This window comes from Lepisma saccharinum, unplaced genomic scaffold (genome assembly GCF_977018435.1).
Source record: "Lepisma saccharinum unplaced genomic scaffold, izLepSacc3.1 HAP1_SCAFFOLD_749, whole genome shotgun sequence".
NCBI lineage: Eukaryota > Metazoa > Arthropoda > Insecta > Zygentoma > Lepismatidae > Lepisma > Lepisma saccharinum.
In genome coordinates, this window is record NW_028143414.1 from 17,777 (window position 1) to 26,664 (window position 8,888).

The window sequence follows — 8,888 nt, forward strand, 5'->3', positions numbered from 1 at the left end:
GGCTCATCATTTCTCGGGTTTATAATATCATATTTTATACTACTAATGATCTTGAGATATCGAATTTGGTACGAAACTTTCATAATTTGCAACACTGAAACTCTGATAATTTGTAACTTCCACATGTTTTGAAGCATCTTATACTACTGCGTTTGCTGCTGCTACTGCTACTAATGTTAGAAGTAACTATTATGTAATCTTGGTTGTAACAAATCTACTATATTTATCATATAATAAACTTATTGGATGCTAAAATAAACTAAACTAAAACTGCTACTGCTAGTACTTCTGATACTACTACTACTACTAGTAGTAGTAGTAGTAATAAGAATGATAATAATAACATAATTTAAAATACCGATAATGCAATAATTTTAAAAATGAACCCCTCTTTGACAAACTTCTGCATTTGCCACTGGTCTGTAACACAATATTTTTTGAGGCGAGGGGATGTCCTCGACATCCTCGATTCGACCCCCTCGCCCTAGGAAAATTTCTGGCGAGGCCCATGTTAGTAGAACTAATGCTTTGATGGCGAACAAAAATTTAAAAATAATCATTCATGACTGTTTCAAGATACAGTTTGAACAGGCCTATCTCCACCAAGCCATGAGGCCCATGTAATTTATATAACTTTCTTGCATCATTTATCCTTATGGCTAGGGATTTTGAAAGTGTCTCTGGCGCCTTCAATGTCTTAATGTCACCCCCTTTCCCCCGCTGCAAGATTTAGTTGTAGTAGTGGCAAAAGTGCCATACCTCAATGAAAGAGCCACAGCCACTATCTCTGTAACGGTTTGTTTTCACTTATCATGAGAGAGGGGGATTTCTCTCTCTCTCTCTCTCTCTCTCTCTCTCTCTCTCTTCCTCTAGCGATTTGGACTGGGTGTGTTAGAATTATTCTCATCAAACGCCTCGTGACTAGAGAACCCAACCAGCATTGCAATTCTGCGGCTAGTATACCAGTCACGGGTATACATCTCTGTAAATTGAGTAGTGATGCCAAAGAGAAATACGAGATGAAGATTATCGATCGTAATGTCTCGTGTTCTCGACATGGAATAATACTCGGTCCATGTTACGTTCCATTATTTAATGTTGTTTGGGAACGAACCTGACGGACTGGGTTTATATTTTCACTCCTTGCATTACAGTAAATTCCATATTTTACAATTATATTAATGCTTTATGTCCTCCTCCGTAGTCGAGCGGGTTAAGGCGTTCACTCGTCTTGAGATCGTTCGCTGCGGGACGGCGTAGGTTCGAATCCGGCTCTGGTCGGAATTTATTCGACCTACGTATAGGGCCGGTGGCAACCCACCATCGTGAGGAAATTGGGAAGCTCCGAGCGAGTGAGCGTAACCCGGTCGAGAAGACCTACAGTAAACGGCTGGGGGTTCGTCGGGCTGATCACCCGTCCCCCTTTACTGGTCTAAGAACTCCACGCTCCAACAAGGTGACGGCGGAACAGTGTGGGAGGGAGACCAGCAGTCGGTAGGTAAACCAAGGCCCTTCAAGGTGCTGTAGAGCTGTGGGTTATTATTAATGCTTTATACGAAAATAATGCCCAGAAAAACATCGAACACAGGTTCACACCATTCTTCTCACACACATGCACGTGAAAACAAACATACAAAGCTAAGTTTTAACTTCCAAGTGAATGTCCAAATAACAGTAAATGGAGAAGCACGATGTGCGAAACATGGGATTTTTCACAGAAAGAATGCGTCTATTTGTGACATACGTGGTTTATATTAATAGACAATGAAACAATAATTGAGAGAAATTAACATGCATTTTCGTCTTCAGGTGTTGAGGAAGGAAACAGACTGACTGGAAAAAAGAAAACATGGTGCTATTGATAGAGTGTTGGTTAGTGTACAGAGCTTTCATCAGTGAGGTCTAGGTTCGATCCCCACCAAGGACAATTTTTTTATTCTTTTCTATTAGTGAAGAAGTATGTAATATTGTTTTCTAGGCATTTTGACGAAAGGATACACATCAAATTTGTTCGTTTAATCTGTATTTTCATTCTTCTAATAAGTTCTCTATCGCAAGGGGATATAGAGATTCTCTATCTATGCGATGGATATCTTCTCAATGGTTACGTAGCTACGATTCTCCAGTCCCTTCCACCCACTTGTCTTATTTATTTACTTCATTTCATATCTAACGAAAACATACATATATAGTTAGAACAAGAAACACACCTCGCGTCGAAGGTTCCAGACTCGAGTTCTGGCTCTTTTTTTTGCGAGGGTGATTATTCTTGTGTGTCTGTTTATCATCTTTGTCAAAAAATATTCTTCATTATTGCCGTGATTAACCTAGGGAGAGACCAAAGCGACTGAAATAACAAAAGTACAGAAAATGCAAGACACATCTGCCTAGGCATGTTATACCTTGGGAATTAGCAATCTGAAAATTAACTTGCGTTTCAGTCAACTACTTGCGAAAGAATTTCGTGTTGTCTCGTTTGGAGTGTTGGTTATCGGGTCGGACTAGCATGCGGGCAAGCCGAGTTCGAGCCCAGCAGAAGGAAATATTTTTTTTGTCTAATTTCATCCAACCTTATTTATAAAACTAAGGTTTCTGCAAAACCTTTTGAATTGCATGCCACTTCGTATGTTGGTAATTTGAAAGCAGCAAAGATGAAAATTTGATGTCCCGAAGCGACAATGTATTTGCGTATGTGTTGAAAAACCGCAGTTATTTATTAGCGAAAAACATGCAGCCACGTGATCATTCAGGGGCTTCCCCCATGGCGCAGTTGTAGCCTCATTGCCTTGTAATCAAGGGGTCCCGGGTTCGATACCCGTTGGTGGCACAAGTGGTTCGGAACCCACTTTAAACTGTAGGTCCAGTCCCGATTAGCCTTACTGTGCATAAAGTGGACTTAAAACACCAACTCAAACAAACAATCAAACAAACGTGATCATTGAGAAAGCTTCCTAGTTGTCAGTGCTAATATGGCAGTAGCTACAGTCTGTCAACACACACCAACTTTCACGTTTCCCGTAAAATGATTACCTTTCCACGTATCAAAATCATGAGTGCTGTCTAAAGCAATACTTTGATACTTGCGTTTGCATATTCGAATATAAAGTAATACGAAACTTTTTTTCTCAACAAATGACATTGAAACCATTAATAACTGTTTGCAATGTGATATTGATATCATATATGGAAAGTATAAAAATGGAGAATTTCGCTTAAAACAACTTATAAATAGGGAGCGGAAGTTGACGAAATTTCATCATTTTTCTGACATTTCGGAAACGATGCCCATTAAATATACTCAATAGCCTAGTACACTTCATCTAGAACCCGAAAAAGGTAATTTTAAAGTGCATTTTTTTTGCACTTGTTGCCATTTGTCAGGTTTTAGATCATTTTCCCCGATTTTCAGCATTTTCCCGTCATTTTTCACAATATTCGGTATATTGTTTTATCATATTTTGTCACTTCTTCAATTTTGGTAATATTCTTGAATCTTTTCACCAAGGTGAATATATGCCTATATATATATCTCGCAGGATTGCAATTTACGAGCAAAAGAAAACTGAACTGGTGACAGTCTTTGTTGTGTCGGGGGAAACCACCAGGTGCCCGTCTGGGGCAAACTCAGATTTAAGATAAGATAAGGAGAGGCTGGAAATACCATAGCTAGACCCTGTTTGCACTGAAAATCTTCGTTGCATATTTTAATTGAATGTGCATGTGCTATCATTTGGTGCCCTTTTTTTTAAAGCAAGATTGCAGTTTGTTTAATTTCATTTTCATTTCAATTTTTAAACTGAAACTTACAAATTTAATGGTCATTTCTTGCATTTTACGTCATTTTTTTCCCATTTTTTAGGATATTCTATAGGTCATATACCTATATTTTTTAGTTCATCAACTTCCGCTCCCTACTTATAAATATATTAAATTATGTGGATACCTGATGTGAAACGTACGATGCACGATCAGAGAGCCTGCATGTTCCATTGAAAACTGCAGAGAACAATGACTGACTTATGAACAGTGGAAAGTTTTTCCATGCTCCAATGGGATTTTATTTATAACTATAGATAAACAAGGGAGAAGGACACAGGTTGGTATGATGAACTAAATTGTAATCTAAAAGTTTTAATTGAAGAAAAAAAACACGTTCGCGGTCAAAAATAGGGCATTCAATTTCAGGCACATTACATTAAGTGAAGGAGTATTTTCAAAATTAATAGTATCCTCGTTCTTCACCTTTTTCTCAGTTGTCACACATGTCAATTTCCTCTATATTCTCTGTATTCTCATTGGGACAAACACCCACATCCATGCCCGAACCGAGTATTGGTAATGTCGCACGCTAGCCAACAATTCCCGAGGAAAAGTTTGATACGCGGTTTAGGCACAAGTGGTTGGAATCCCACTTTAAACTATAGATCCAGTTTTCTTACTGTGCATAAAATGGACTTAAAAAGAAGGAAAAAATCGAGGAAGAGCGCTTGAAGGTTTCAATGAGTTCTAAGTGTCTTGATGAGGAGAAGCTATTACATAATTTTCAAGTGACCAAGTGGCCCCGTGGTAGCGTTTAAGTTTCGCGTAAAGAAGGCTTTGAGTTCGATTCCCGTTCTATTGCTCTATTTTTTTTAAAAAAATAACTCGAGCAACCAATTATTGCATTTTATTTAATAATTTATTGGAGTAAAAGTTAAATACATTTTTACTTTATTTTTGGGTGGAAATCTTTACTTTACCGTTTTAAATTTTTATTGTTAAAATTATTTTTTATGATAGTTTTTTTCACATTTCTCATCATTTTACAAACATACTCAATAAAATGTTATGCCTGGCGAAAAGTATACATTTCTTTCGAGGAAATGATCCAGAAATACATATAATACTATACACAAGAAATTATCGTCATCGTTTGGAAAACAAAATTCAATTCAAAATTCAACAATTCGCACAGCAAATAAAATAAGAATGTTCACAATAAGTAAATTGAAATATATAGTCGCTCGAGTTAAGAAAAAAATTGGAGGCAATCAAACGGGAATTGAACCCAGTATCTCCTACGTGTCAAACTAACACGCTACCATCCACCACCTGGTCTTCTGTCAGTCGGACAATCTAATCGTCTTATGAGTAAAGCTTGGTAAGTTTGTAATCTTTGAAGCGCTTGTAATTGTTGTTGTGTGTCACGGAGTTATGTTTACTGCAACATTTGAGGACACAATCCAATCATATGTAAATTTTATACTCAGAAAACTTGGGTTTTCTGCACATAATTAATGAGCATGCGCTCTGTCAAGGACTAGAAGGAACCTCGCAAAAGTTACTGAAGCTTCTCTGCGGTGCTGACAGTTGGCCCCGGAGTCACGTGGTATCCTGCTTATCAGTCGACATGATCTTGTGCCTGCAGAACCAGCACACTGAAGTGAACGAAGGCATTTTACGTGATTGGTAAGCTGGAAGAAAACATGCCAAGCGTTACAACAGACAGAGGTTTGTCTTCAGCTTTGGGACAGACAAACCACACTAGGCATACAGACAGAGTATAATTTGAGATAAAAGGAAATTATTTCTCCGTCTCCTCACACTGACAATTTTATTGCCTTTTTTTGGAGTTATTTGACCAGAGAAACGGAATTATATTATTGAAGTCGTATCTCGTTTGATAGCTTGGTTCAGTATGTTTATCAGGTTTTCTGACAAAAGCAGGACGAGCTACCCAAGAACAGTAATTGTCTATCTTTTATATCTGCTTCCTTCATCATCCGGTATAAGGCAGACAAGCACATTCCACAAATATGTATGAGAACTATTGCTAATTTGGTAACTTGTCTTGCAATTGAATTTCTGTCATGAACAGCTGCAAAGAAACAAAGGCTTTCCTTTTTAAAGATTACACTGAATAATTGTTATTTGATTAGGAAACTAAAATGACTTCAGTATTCCCATGCAGTACACAAGAGATTCTAAACACACGCTAAAACATACTACTGTTCGTTTCAACTATTGTTGTCCACGGGACGAGACGGGACAGGCTTTTAAAAATTCGAGACGAGACGAGATTGACCATGTGTCATGAGACAAACGAATATTTTCGAGACGAGACAGCATCTCCACGAGACTTCCACGAGACGAGACAGGCCAAAGTCTCGTCTCGTGGGCAACACTAGTTTCAACGTATTATTTCAACAATTAAGACACAACGTAAAGGACATGCACAAGAAAGATTATGTTTCTTTGATTTTCAAGTGCATTACGTGGTTAACATCAACTTTGGATTTGCCGGTTATCCAAATATTAATTTTGAAAATAGTATTTCAGTTAGTGTAATGTGCCTGAAATTGAATGCCCTATTTTTAACCGTGAACGTGTTTTGTTTCTTCAATTAAAACATTTAGCTTACAATTTAGTTAGTCATACCAACCTGTGTCCTTCTCCCTTGTTTATTTATAGTTATAAATAAAATCCCATTGGAGCATGGAAAAACTTTCCACTGTTCATAAGTCTGTCATTGTTCTCTGCAGTTTTCAATGCAACATTCAGGCTCTCTGATCGTGCATCGTACGTTTCACATCAGGTATCCACATAATTTAATATATTTATAAGTAGGGAGCGGAAGTTGATGAACTAAAAAATATAGGTATATGACCTATAGAATATCCTAAAAAATGGGAAAAAAATGACGTAAAATGCAAGAAATGACCATTAAATTTGTTAGTTTCAGTTTAAAAATTGAAATGAAAATGAAATTAAACAAACTGCAATCTTGCTTTAAAAAAAGGGCACCAAATGATAGCACATGCACATTCAATTAAAATATGCAACGAAGATTTTCAGTGCAAACAGGGTCTAGCTATGGTATTTCCAGCCTCTCCTTATCTGATCTTAAATCTGAGTTTGCCCCAGACGGGCACCTGGTGGTCTCCCCCGACACAACAAAGACTGTCACCAGCAGGGACGTAGCTAGGTTGATCAGTTCGGGGGGGTGGGGCAATACTTAAGATTTTTTCTATCAAACCATTAAAAACTAACAAACTATTAATATACCATATAGGCCTACATATATGTACAGTATGTGTGTGTGCTTTATATATATATATATATATATATATACAGGGTGTCATTTTAATGGCGCCCACGGACCACAGATTCGTGTAGAGGACATCAAAACAAACAACTTTTCTCAGTAACATTTTTCACGTTGGTGCGTCAATTCGACGCTACAGCCGATCAAAAAAGACCGTTTTGCCGCCTGGATGCTGGCAACCCAACACAACATTTGATCGTATTCGTGACGTCATTTCCTGCGACGAAACAGCGCACGGTAGGGTTGCAAGGAACACACAAATTTTGTGAAAAATGACAAACTACCAACCACATTATTAGCTGTAAAACGAAGCGAGAAACGTGTCCAGTAGACCGAACATCATAGCCTACCAGCCAGAAGATCAGCAGTCATCTCAGGGGAAGGGGAAAGTGGACCAACGATATGAGAAATGGTAAAACACGTATTCAAAATGAAATGTCATGCCGGATTTTGTCTCAGCTTACATCTAAAATACCAACAACAATAAATTTTATTGGACTTACAGCTTACACGTGGCTGTTTACGCCCAATACATGTCAAATATTTGCAAATCTCGTTGCAAGGTTGATATCTACAGGTTTGTATCCAGATGCCATGCGGTACTTTTGTGCTGATAACGGAAGTATCCGAGGTTCACGTTGTTACATTACGGCTAAAACAAGTACAACCCCAGTAACAATCTAATGATGAATCAGTACCGAATATACTACCCTGTTCACATTTGTAATAGTATATCCGGTGCGTAGATAAAAACATAGTCGTCTTAGAGCTTGTATTACTCGTACTACTACTTACTATATCCCTGTATTTTCAATCATTTTTCCCACTTGCCTCATAATGCTCTGAATATACATTGTATTATCTGTTGCTTACCTTTGGAATTTTTAGTTCTTTCATTTCTATTTTGTCACCTGTTCAGTGTGTCACAGACAACTAGTATCAGAAGGACGAAGTGGATAGACTAAATTGTATATGCCAACGTGGTAACTAAATTTGCAAATATTTGACATGCAAGCTGATACAAAATTCGATATGACCACTTCCACTTGAATTCTATTTTCTTTCTGCCATTTTACGTATCGTTTGTTTACTTCCTGTTAGGTTACAGAACGTGTTTTCTCGTTTTGTGTTACGGCACATAATGTGGCTGATTGTAGCTATGTAATTTTTCACAGAATATGTGTGTTCCTGGCAACCCTGTAACGCATCGCTTCACGACGGGATATGACGTCACAAATGCAATCAAATGTTGTGTGTGGTTGCCAGCATTCAGGCGGCAAAACGGGCTTTTTTGAACGACTGTAGCACCGAAACGACGCACCAACGTGAAAAATGTTACTGAGAAAAGTTGTTTGTTTTGATGTCCTCTACACGAATCTGTGGTCCGTGGGCGCCATTAAAATGACACCCTGTATATATATATATATATATATATATATATATATATATATATATATATATATATATATATATATATATATATATATATATATATATATATATATATAGATATATATAGATATATATATATATACATATATATATATATATATATATATATATATATATATATATATATATATATATATGTATGTATTGTTGAAAGAGAACATTATATTCTCCTGTAGCCCCACCGAATGGAAAAACACTTCCGAGGCTTTGTCCTTCAAAATTAATTTTACTGAATAACTGTACTTTCTTTAGAGGACCTAAACATGACTTTTTTGCACAGTACAATGTTGTTTTCTTTCAACCTACTTTTATAGTTTGTCCTCCTCCGTAGTCGAGCGGGTTAAGGCGTTCA